Raw genomic sequence first — 13,183 nt, forward strand, 5'->3', positions numbered from 1 at the left:
CCATAATGTCTCTCACTTAACCACCTCCTGGACCCTGCCCTGCCACCAACTAAGGAACACTCACCCAAGCAAACATTTTCCCCTGAGATGCAAAAAAGTTAAAATACTGCAAATGCAGCACAGTAACCAGAGAGGGTGGTGGAGGCCACTTTATGTGCCAAGTGCAAACACACACACAGACACGTTGTCATCTTTCACCTCCACAATTCTTTATCTCCATTCTGCTTCTGCCTCCTTCTCCTCCTTTATCCATGTTCTTGACCTCTGGGTCCTTTTCCCCTCCACTCCATTTTTTAAAACAATTGTTTTCTCCACTCCACCCTGTCTCACTGTCCACCTCCTCCCTTGTTGCCTCCTACCCACCCACAGATCATGACGATAATGAAAGTTGAAGAGGAAAGCACAAAAGCAGAACTACAGCTGAACATCAAAAAGACTAAAATAATGACAACAAAAGATTTATGTAACTTTAAAGTTGACAATGAGGACATTGAACTTGTCAAGGATTATCAATACCTTGGCACAGTCATTAACCAAAATGGAGACAATAGTCAAGAAATTAGAAGAAGGCTAGGACTGGGGAGGGCAGCTATGAGAGAACTAGAAAAGGTCCTCTAATGCAAAGATGTATCACTGAACACTAAAGTCAGGATCATTCAGACCATGGTATTCCCGATCTCTATGTATCATACTTTGGACACATCATGAGAAGACATGATTCACTAGAAAAGACAATAATGCTGGGAAAAACAGAAGGGAGTAGAAAAAGAGGAAGGCCAAACAAGAGATGGATTGATTCCAAAGGAAGCCACAGACCTGACTATAGCACTCAAAGCTAATTATACAGGCCACTAGAAAATAAAGATGTAGGGATGGCTTAAAAGTGTAATATTTGTTTCCTGTTATTCTGGCACCAAATTGTTTGGTTAGTAAAAAGTATTTTTTTTATAATGCTACATCTCAACATGCACTTTACATATGAATGCTTTACTATTTCCAGAATAATGAGTCCCTAGGAATTCTTACAATATATTTTCCTTAATATCATATTCTTCAGCTTGGAAACTAATCAGAGCAGACATCATAGCTGTTACCTGCCTATTCCCAAAATATCTGAACAAATATTTAAGGGACTTTTGGCGTGATGAAACTAAAGGTCAGGGTCATAGCAAAGGGCAGCTGTTAGAGGGAGAGACTTGAAATTGTCTAAGTCATGTCTTGTCCTATCTATTTTTTATAACCTCCCAATAAACAGACCTCTCTGATTTCAAACACATTTCTGAAATTCAGCAAAGCCATCAGTTCTCTAAAAAGGCAGCATTTTTCTTGGCTCATGCAGCAGCTACTCAGCCTTTTCTCTTCAAATGCAGATTGTATGTGTGTGTGTGCGTGCGTGTGTGTGTGTTGATAATACACAAATATCTCAGTAAATTTTACTCAGCATTAATTTCTTGCACCAATATTTCCCTTCTTCCAGCCAAGAAACCTCATAGTTTATTAGTTTTGGTGGAATGTATAAGAGTGAATATAAGCAAATGGACTATAATTGAGTTTTGGTCTTTGAACTCTAAAATTCCATCACAAAAACTGATGAGTGATTACTTTTATCCACTGATCAAAACCTTTTAATGGTTATTTCTGCTAGTGGCAGGGCATTTATCTCTACTTAAAAAGCTAAAGCTGCTAATATTCTTTGAAAACTATACTATGGGCTGTACTCAATGTAGCACTATCACAAGCATTTTGTCAGCACAAGGACTTTTTCTTGCACAACAGAACGTTTACTCCTTCTCTCCCATGCACTCCCTAAATTTGTTCTGAGATTTCCCCCAGCCTCCAGAGCAGATCTGGGGTTGTTATGAAGCACATGTGGGGGAGAGGAGGGGGAAATCCCCTTGCACTAGTTGGAGTTGTTCTGCCGGCCCAAGGATTTTGTTGAATACCACCCTATATGCAGGCAACTCATGGACTCTGTGCACGAGGGGGACTCCCACCAATTCCTGCACCCAGAAGCTGCCTCCCGTCCTCATCAGCTTACTCCTAGAAGGGGAGCCTGTGCCCGTTTCCTAAGCCACTTATCTTGATCAGGCCCCAACTCAAAGCTGACCCCTTGCACCTCTCTCGCCCCAGAAATAATCCCATCAGTTGCGTGTTTCTTGCAGGAGAGACCAAAATGCAGAGTCTCACCTCCCCCTTTCCTGTTAGCCGCGCCGCCCAGGAATGAGCCCGGGGAGACCTCCAGGAGAGGCGATCTTACATTTTCGTCAGTTTCACTTTGCAATTGACAAGAACGTGCGTTTTGTTCTAGATTCAACTACTGAGATCTATCCACGTGGTGCTTGCCTGAAAATGTTCCCTTAAAAAGGTTGAGTGTGGGAAGCAGCAGCGGGGGGGGGGAGCCACCGACAAGCAGGAGGGGAGAAGAGGCAGCAGGCAGGAAGGAAGGCGGCAGAACGAGCAGTGGGGGCACGCACGCACACACACCATCGTCACTCACCTCAGCTCTTCACCTCCATTCTGCTTCTGCTTTCTGCTTCTGCCTTGCCCTCCAGCGCGGTCTGGCTCTCCACTTCCTCCCTCGTGCCTCCTAACACAGAGCACGAGGGAAGAGCAACAGTGCGCAGAAGCCTAATGTGAGGCATATGTCTTTTGCTCACCAATCACAGGAGCAGACTTCCTGTTCCCCCCTCCCCAGTAACGTCCAAATGTAACGCAGGAAAGTTATAGTTACAGTTGAAAAGTAATAAAGTTACCACTCGTTCTGTTACAAGTAAAATGTAACTAAGTTACCCACTCGTTACGCAAAAAAGTAACTAATTAAAAGTAACTCGTTATTTCTAACAAGTTACTTCCAAGCTCTGATGTAAGCAAAAAGTCTCTCACCATTTCCCCAGCTATTCGTGTTCTGAAGGTATCATGTCACCACTAGTGCATTGAATGCTACCTCTCCTTTCTTTCTTTCTCATATTATACTGTTGTGTTTTTCTATTTGTATTTTGTATGCTGACTTGGGTGAATCTGGTCCAGAAAATTTAATTCAAATTAAATTCTTCCTTTTGATATATAGCCAAGCAATCATGCTCTTTCAGAAACAAGATGTTTTTCTAGACATTCATAGCAACACATTTTCCACCATTTTAATATCAGAAATACAAAATGTGTTGGTGTATTTCAACCTTTTCCCTTGAGAGCTGCATGGCATTAAATTAAGTCTAAGATTGCATTGTGTGGCTCCTGATAGCAGAGAGAAAGTCTGCAGGTCTATGTTAGGCCTTGGAGATATGTGTCTTGGGACTGTGAGGTGTGGTTACTCTGCTTGATCTCCTGAAATGTGTTAGAGTTACACTTTCTCCAAATGATGGCATTTAAATTGTACTTCTTAAAAAAAAATGTACACCTGCATTTAATATCTTCATTTATATTGAATGCATTTTGTACACACTTCTAATGTAAAATAGCACTTTTCATTTATTCATCTGCAAATATATGAGTATCACACATTTTTGTGTGCACTTCTTGTGCACCAAAACCTGATCACAAAATCTGGAGAAGTGCATAATCTGACTGAGAACTGCCTTCCAGTCTGCAAACAAGCTAAGAAACCCCACATCAGGTTGGTCTGTTATTAAAAATGGATCACATGGATTCCTCCTCCTACACCCATTTTAATTAATCTATTAAATTAAATAATTAACCATGGAGTTATTTTAGCATGTTTATATAACTGACTGATTCTATTCTTTTTTAATTATTGATTCTAATTTATTTGTTTTTTCTTTTGATGTCTCTGCAAAAAGCCTGGTTGCCTGTCATGCAATAAACTGAACCAAACCCCTATTTTCAAGTGGACAAACAGCTGGGAAAGAAACGGTGAAAAAGACACTTCTGTACCCCCCTCCACTGCTCTATCTGAAGGCGCTTGCAGCTTCTTCACCTGATATAAGAGTCCTCAGGGGGAACCTAAATATGCGGTTCCACCCTCAACTGCCATGTTCAAGCTGAGTAGGAACAACCGGTTCAGAAGGCCAACATCATGCAGGAGCAGCCAACATGGTAACCTCCAGATGATTTGGACTACAACTCCCATCATCCTCAGCCAGTATGGCTAATGGTCAAGGATGATGGGATTTGTAGTCCATAACACCTGAAGGGCACCATGTTGACTATCTCTGATGTACTAGCTTGAGGGTCAAACTAGGGCTGGACTGATATGGGCTGAAATCCTTACTTGGGCAGTCACTCTCAGATTAACCCACCTCATATATGTACAGCCTTCAAGTCAATTCCGATTTACGGAGACCCTATGAATAGGGTTTTCGTGGTAAGTGGTATTCAGAGGTGGTTTACCATTGCCTTCCTCTGAGGCTGAGAGGCAGTGACTTGCCCAAGGTCACCCAGTGTGTTTCATGGCTGCGTGGGTATTCAAATCCTGGTCTCCCGGTCATAGTCCAACACTCTAACCACTACACCACACAGCATAGGTACACCTTAAGAGTCTTATTCTTCTTCAGGTGTTTCACTGCTTTGTCTGTAGCCTATTTGTTGAACCTCATTTCATTGAAGAAAGCCAAGCTATTTTTAGTATTTGTTTTCGAGTCTTTTTGTTTCAAAACACAGCCAGGCGATGGGAAGCCTGGCTTTCTGTAAATTTGTGGCCTGACCAGGTAGCAGATCTGACTGGAAGGAAGCATGTTGAGGAAGCCTGAGGAGCAAGATCTGTACTGGGTCACAAGGACTTAGTCCTAGCCCAAGGTGACCCATCTGGGTCTAGGCCCAACTATTACAAACTACAGTGGTGGGCAAGGGTGGCCACTTATGCATAACAAAAAAAGTACAGAATTGTATAAGATTTGCATATGCTAATGCATATGTATATATGCAAATAGAGAAAGAATAGCTGTAATTTAAATAGAATACAGTGCATCCTCCCCATAATGGGGAAGACTGTGACCAAGTAACATGGCTGCCTACTTAGCCCAGGTTCTCACTGTTGATCGACAATGACAAAATAACATAATTTCCTGAATTTCCAGGAACACCATTAAACCAGGGCTGGCATTTATGCCACTGGGGATTTTAACAGGCACACCCTCATTAATATCCTCCTGTAATGTAAATTACACTAGAAATTAAGCATGTTTTTCTAAGGAACTTGTACACACAACACTTCAGGGTGTGGGCCTCAGAACTGAACCATACACCTGTAATTAATATCTTGAAATGACTGCTAGACAGAAACTCTCCATAAAGAGACACAGGCTGGAAATGTCTTAAGGAAAGGGAATCTGTTGAGACAGCACCAGCATGTCATCAAACTTCCCCAAAAAAATTCTCCTGATTTAGGCAGGCAAAAATTCTCCAAAATTAGGAGGACTAAAATGTAGGGATGACTGAAAAATTCATTATGTGTCCATTCTGATATGGACTGACCTGATGCAGACTTCTCAGGCTAACGCGTGGATCAGAATCTGTAGTTAGCCATTAAAGTTTGTTGGAATTTTGCAATGCAGTTGTCTGCTCATAAAAAGAATCAAAATGCTTTTAAAAATGAATATTTTTAGATCAGCCTTTCCCAACCGTTGGGTTCCCAGATGTTGCTGGACTACAATTCCATCATTCCTGACCATTGGCCATGCTGGCTGGGGCAGATGGGAGCTGTAGTCCGACAACATCTGGGGACCCAACCATTGGGAAAGGCTGTTTTAGATAAATTAAGTACGGCATGTTCACACATTACTCAAGATCAAAGCCACACGGACAGCATGCAGGGACACCCGACACATGAGCAGAATAGCCCTTCCTTCAAGAAGCAGCTACACCCAGCAATTTTTACAATCATCTCGGGCAGACTCTTTCTCAAGAGCAGCTGAACTTGGACACAGGCAACTTGTACCCAGGTACACAGTAGTTTTCCTCCACAGGACAGCTTCTGTAATTTAGAAGTCCCTATTTTGTGGATTGTATCCAACTAAGGTCTACTTAGAGTAGACTCATTGAAATAAATGGCCCCAGTTAATCATGTCCATCAATTTCAATGGGTCTACTCTGAGCAGGAGTAAGATTTAATACAGCCCAATATGTTCAGAAACATAGCTATATTTATATATACACACACATACTCTAGGGGTGCACATGGACCCCAAGATATGCCTCACATTTATAAATGTGTATTTTTAAATATTCCAGTCCATTTCTGAGTCACTTTAACCTCTATTTCAGCTCCTCTATGTAAAACAAAGCTCTGTGTTTCCCAATTTACTATAATGGGGAATCTAAAAATGGCTATAACCTTTTATCTTTTGGGCCAAAGTGGGTGCAATTTACAGACTATGGTCCCAGGCTATGGTCTGAAGGCACACAAGGCCAGCTCCCTGCTGAAGCTAAGCAGGATCAGGTCTGGTCAGTGCCTGGATTGGAGACCGCCTGGGAACCATATGTAAGCCACCTTGGGTTTCATGAACAAACAAAGGCAGGGTATAAATGTAATAAGTAAAATAAATAAAGTAAAAAGGATTCACTTCCCTATTATAGAGTCACAAGAGTAGCTGTATACTATAGCCAGTATGAATTCTTTGCATTGCACAATGTTAAATTAAAATTCCCCCATGCCATTCTGATGCTTCCCATAAGTTCATTTCAAAACAAAACCTTACAGTCCTGAACTCAGAAAGACTTGCTTAATAACCCTCTAAATTTTCATGCCCATACACACAACAGTCAGAGAACTGAGAATTCCAAGTGTAAAAAAAAAAACAGACCCATTCGACTTTTTTCTGTCAAAGTTCTCATATTTTATTGAAACTAACTAAAAATCAGCCATGTTCACAGAGTACCTGTAATCCTATTACTGACCTTGCCCCATACTCTCACCTACTTCTGCAGTTTAAAAGTTTAAAAAATGCCTAGCCGAGTTTTAATTAATTTAAGAAATTTAGCATTGGAGTCAATGATAAGCCAGGCATACTCAGTAAGAACCGCCAGTGTTCTAAAAGCCATTTCTAACCAAGGAAAGTTAGAAATTGTCAAGCAAGAAATGGAACGTATCAACATTACAATATTTGGCATGAGTGAATTACAATGGACAGGAATATTTTATTCAGGCAATGAGAAATTAAGAAGAAATGGGGTTGCTTTAATAGTGAGAAGTGACGTAGCAAAAGCAATTAGGAGCAATGCAAGGTCTGAGCAAGTTATATCAATTAGATTAAATGGGAAACCTATTAACACAATGATCATCCAAGTCTACGCTCCAACGGCAAACACAGAAGAAGAACTGGAGAGATTTTACACAGAAGTACAAGAAGAAATTGATCGCACACCAAAACAAGATGTGCTGACAATCATGGGGGACTGGAATGCAAAAGCAGGGAACAGAGAAGAACCAGGAATTGTGGGGAAATGGAGCTTAGGAGGCAGAAATGAAGCAGGAGAGAGACTTACTGAATTCTGTGAGGCCAATAATCTTTTGCTTGTGAACACATTTTTTGAGCAACCGAAAAGACGACTGTACAAGTGGACATCACCAAATGATCAATATAGGAATCAAATTGATTATATAATTGGTAGTAGAAGATGGAGAAGTTCCATACTTTCTGCACAAACAAGACCAGGAGTAGACTGTGGTACAGATCACGAACTGGTCATATCAAAAATCAAAGTAAAGCTAGAGAAGAACAAAGCAATCATAATGCCAAAATACAATTTAAATAACATTCCAGAAGAATATAAAGATCAAATAAGGAACAGATTTGAGGCTTTCAACTTCGTTGATAAAGAACCAGAAGAACTATGGAGTGAAGTCAGATACGTTATCAGGGAAGAATGCAAAGACAATACCTCTAGTTAAAAAGAGAGAAAGACCTCAGGGGATGACTGAAGAAAGTCTTCAAATTGTTAAAGACAGGAGAAAGAAACATGATTAGAACCCTAATTGCAACAATACAGCGCCTAATATGCAGGGACAAAGAGAACTATTACAATAGCTATTGTATAGAAATAGAAGAGGACAACAAAAAGAGAAGGACAAGAGCCCTATTCCAAAAGATTCGAGAAACTGAAGGGAAACTTAAACCAAGAGTAGGGATGTTGAATAATCAACCGGGCAACACACTGACTGACCGAGATGAAATAAAAGGAAGATGGAAGCAATACACTGAAGGACTCTATAAAAGAGATGCCAGGATGACAGATTCATTCATGGGGGAACCGTAAGATGAAGAACCAGAAAATTTAGAATGTAAGGTGAAAGTGCTCTTAAGATACATGTAAGAAACAAATCACCTGGAATAGATGGCATACCGATAGAGTTGCTACAAGCTACTGAGACTGAATCTGTCCAAATTTTGACAAAAATTTGTCAAGAAATATGGAAAACTAAACTGGAAGTGTTCAATATACATCCCAGTTCCAATGAAGGGATCCCAGGGAATGCAGCAATTATCAAACTATTGCCTAATATTCCATGCAAGTAAAGTAATACTCAAGATTCTGCAGCAAAGGCTCTTACCATATATAGAATGAGAAATTCCAGAAGTCCAAGCTGGATTTGGAAAGGGAAGAGGCACTAGAGATCATATCGCAAACATACGTTGGATAATGGAACGGAGCAAGAAATTTCAGAAGGAAATCACCCTGTGCTTTAAAGATTACAGCAAAGCCTTTGACTGTGTAGATGTAGATCATGAAAAACTATGGAATGCTTTAAAAGAAATGGGGGTGCCACAGTATCTGATTGTCTTGATGCGCAACCTATACTGTGCACAAGAGGCTACTGTAAGGACAGAATATGGACAAACCCATTGGTTCCCAATCAGAGAGGGTGTGACACAGGGATGTAATCACCCTATTTGTTTCATCTATATGCAGATCATACGGAAAGCGGGATTGGACCAAGATGAAGGAGGTGTGAAAATTGGAGGGGAAAATATCAATAATTTGAGATATGCAGATGATACCATACTACTAGCAGAAACCAGTAATGATGTGAAATGAATGCTGATGAAAATTAAAGAGGAAAGCAAAAACACAGGATTATAGCTGAACGTCAATAAGACTAAAATAATAACAGATGATTTATGTAACTTTAAAGTTGACGAGGACGAGGATTATCAATACCTTGGTACAGTGAGCAATGGAGACAATAGTCAAGATATCAGAAGAAGGCTAGGACTGGGGAAGGCAGCTATGAGAGAACTAGAAAAAGTTCTCAAATGTAAAGATGTATCACTGAACACTAAAGTCAGGATCATTCAGACCATGGTATTCCTGATCTCTAGGAATGGATGTGCAAGTTGGACAGTGAAAAAAGTGGATAAGAGAAAAATCAACTCATTTGAAATGTGGTGTTGGAGGACAGCTTTGCGCATACCATGGACTGCAATAAAGACCAATAATCGGGTGTTAGAACAAATTAAACCAGAACTATTGGAGGCGGCTGATTCATAGGGTAGACTGGAAGGCACGTAACAACAACAAGTGAATGCACCAGGTGAGCAGGAGACATGACCTCCTCTCTGAAATATTGTACTGCCCTACAAATTTGTAAAAATGCAAACACAATTTGGGTTCTTTAACAGTCCAATCCACTTCCTGTGTAGCTTGGAAGCATTTGGTCACATATGCCTCTGAGCAGATGGCAGAGCTTGGAAAAGTTACTTTTTTGAACTACAATTCCCATCAGCCCCAGCCAGCGCCATGCTGGCTGGGGCTGATTTATTTATTTATTTAATTTATTTATTTATTTTATTTATTAAATTTATATACCGCCCGACTAGCAATAGCTGTCTGGGCGGTGAACATAAAATAGCATAAAAATACAATGAATAACAAAATAATACTAAAATACAATCAACAATCCAGATGGGAGTTGTAGTTCAAAAAAGTAACTTTTCCAAGCTCTGCCAGATGGTGAGTGGTGGCAACACCTGCAATCAGCCCAAATAATTGAAACAAGACATATGCTGTGTTGAACTTGTTTTAGCAGGGAGGAAGCAACAATATTAAAACAGTTGATGTCGTTCTGATAGTCACTGTATGATTTACTTTGCAATTTTAATGAAGTTTCCTATAATGAATAATTTTCTTTTTCATCTGTTTCTGTGAATATGTAAAGTACAGCAACACTTTGCAACACTAAAAACAATTGTGGAATAGTGGCACTGACTATTCTGCAAAAGTTTCCAGTGGACATGAGGAGTGTCTTAGTTTGCACAAAGATAAAACAATGGGAGGTGAAATATATTCTAGCAAAATTCTAGGTATGCTCTGTTTTTAATTGACCATGCCTACCTTTCCTTAAGTGGAGTAGTTTAAGCATAGCAGACTGAAAACATTCATCTTGGGCAGGCCAAGTTTGTTTTTTCCAACAGCTAGAGTCATTGCTTAAGTAGCAACATATTGTAATCAGTCTGATTTTACATCTAACTGCAGTTTCAGATTCAACTGTTAATGCACCCAAGGTAGAAATAGAGCATAACCTCCAGTTTAAAACACAAAAGGCTGTCTTCACAATCATATGACATTGACCAATAAAAAGGCTTTGAAACTAATTCAAATAAATTTGACACAGATTTCTAGGATGAATAATGTTGTTGCTATGTGCCTTCAAGTCGATCACGGCTTATGGCAACCCTATGAATCAGTGACCTCTGAGAGCATCTATCGTGAGCCACCCTGTTCAGATCTTGTAAGTCAGGTCTGTGGCTTCCTTTATGGAATCAATCCATCTCTTCTTTGGTCTTCTTTTTCTGCTCCCTTCTGTTTTTCTCAGCATTATTCGCTCTTTCCTAGTGAATCATGTCTTCTCATTATGCGTCCAAAGTATGATAACCTCAGTTTCATCATTTTAGCTTCTAGTGATAGTTCTGGTTTAATTTGTTCTAGCACCCAATTATTTGTCTTTTTTGTGGTCCATGGTATCTGCAAAGCTCTCCTCCAACACCACACTTCAAATGAGTTGATTTTTCTCTTATCCGCTTTTTTCACTGTCCAACTTTCACATTCATACATAGAGATTGGGAATACCATGTTCTGAATGATCCTGACTTTGGTGTTCAGTGATACATCTTTGCATTTGAGGACCTTTTCTAGTTGTTTTATAGCTGCCCTCCCAATTCCTAACCTTCTAATTTCTTGACTATTGTCTCTATTTTGTTTAATGACTGTGCCAAGGTATTGATAATCCTTGACAAGTTCAATGTCCTCATTATCAACTTTAAAGTTACATAAATCTTCTGTTGTGAGAGAAATATAATTTTCTAGGTTAGATTCTCTGTAGAAACAGTAGTAGCACAGGAAAGAAGCAAAGTAAGAATACCAACAAAAATACAAAATTGTAATTCTACATCTTTGGAGATGGCAGGTGTTGCCACCACTCACCATATGCTCAGAGGCACATGTTACCAACTTCTTCCAAGTTACACAGGAAGTGGACTGTGAAAGGCCAACCAAAACTGTGTTTGCATTTTTCCAAATTTGTAGGGCAGTACAGTATCTTAGAGAGGAGGTCAGGTGTACTGTCGCCATGGTGCATTCACTATATTGCCCAATTTCCCTGCTTTTTCAAGTGTGATAGAAATATCTGTTGGCTATAGGTATGTTCTTAAACCGCAAGGGTTTGTTTTGCCTATTAGTGAATATCATTGATATGAGGCAGGCAGTGGCAGCAGCAGAGCAGGCTAGCTGCTGAGGAGTTGCCTTTGCCTGTCCTGACAGTTCCTCTGTGGCTCACCTGAGCTGCCCACCTACCTCCATCTCCCTTCTCTGCTGAGCCAGTAGCTCTCAGAAGTATGTCATCATGCTGTAGTTCACAGCGCCACCTGTCAGTGGCCAAGTGAACTGCTGTGTGACTACAGCCTTACCTTTATTTTATTCCAGAGTGGTTTATAATAATAATAGTAATAATAGTAATAATAGTAATAATAATAATAATAATAATAATAATAATAATAATAATAATAATAATAAATTTAATTTCTTCGTCGCCTATCTGGCCAATGGCCACTCTAGGCGACTTACAAAATTATTAAAATACAATTAATAAAATACAGTAATACAATAAAAACAATAGATCTACAACAACAATATTAAAATATTAACAATATTAAAACTGGGTAGGAGGCATTACAATTATATCGATTAACCCTCCCCGGATACCCCGAAGGCCTGCTGAAAAAGCCAGGTCTTTAAGGCTTTCCGAAATACTTTTAGGGAAGAGGCATGCCGGAGATCTTGTGGGAGGGAGTTCCAAAGAGTGGGGGCCGCCACTGAGAATGCCCTCTCTCTTGTACCCGCCAATCTGGCTGTTTTTGTTGGCGGGATTGAGAGAAGGCCCTGTGTGGCCGATCTTGTCGGGCGGCATAATTGGTAGCGTTGAAGGCGCTCCGTGAGATAAACTGGGCCGAAACCGTATAGGGATTTAAAGGTCAATACCAACACCTTGAATTGGGCTCGGAAAACAACTGGAAGCCAGTGTAGGTCGAACAACACTGGTGTGATGTGATCTTGGCGGCGACTATTCGTAAGTAGTCGAGCCGCCGCATTTTGTATCAGTTGTAATTTCCGGACCGTTTTCAAGGGTAACCCCACGTAGAGCGCATTACAGTAGTCCAAACGAGAGGTGATCAGGGCGTGTACCACCAGTGGGAGCTGATGAACAGGAAGGCAGGGTTGCAGCCTTTGTATGAGGTGTAGTTGGTACCAGGCTGCCCGGCTCACTGCCGAAATCTGAGCCTCCATGGACAGCCTGGAATCAAGCACAACCCCAAGGCTGCGGACCTGGTCCTTTAGGGGTAGACTCACCCCATTGAACTTCAGGTCAATGTCACCCAACCTTCTCTTGTCCCCCACAAGTAGTACCTCGGTTTTATCAGGGTTCAACTTCAGTTTGTTCCTTCCCATCCATCCACTCACGGATTCCAGGCAGTTGGACAAGGTCTCCACAGCCAACTCTGGTGAAGATTTAAACGAGAGATACAGCTGAGTGTCATCCGCATATTGATGACACTGCAGCCCAAATCTCCTGATGATTGCTCCCAGCGGCTTCATATAGATGTTAAATAGCATGGGAGAGAGGATAGAGCCCTGTGGCACACCACAATTGAGAGGCCAAGGGTCTGATACCTCCTCCCCCAACGCTACCTGTTGGTACCTGTCGGAGAGAAAGGAATGGAACCACTGTAATACA

The 13,183-nt window shown here is 40.7% G+C and overlaps 1 protein-coding gene across 6 annotated transcripts in view; it reads right to left on the reverse strand.

The window, feature by feature from the left end:
* Window positions 1-13,183, reverse strand: part of NECAB2 (N-terminal EF-hand calcium binding protein 2) — a 381,306-nt gene that overhangs the window by 337,405 nt on the left and 30,718 nt on the right. Inside the window, exon 1 of one of the 6 annotated variants that reach the window (XM_061594440.1) lies at window positions 2,498-2,551. The exons of the other annotated variants lie outside the window; for them this stretch is intronic. The gene's annotated coding sequence lies outside the window, so the exon portion shown is untranslated. Of the gene's footprint in view, window positions 1-2,497; window positions 2,552-13,183 lie in introns of those variants that run through there. 6 annotated transcript variants of the gene reach the window in all.

Source organism: Rhineura floridana, chromosome 13, assembly GCF_030035675.1.
Source record: "Rhineura floridana isolate rRhiFlo1 chromosome 13, rRhiFlo1.hap2, whole genome shotgun sequence".
NCBI classification, from domain to species: domain Eukaryota; kingdom Metazoa; phylum Chordata; class Lepidosauria; order Squamata; family Rhineuridae; genus Rhineura; species Rhineura floridana.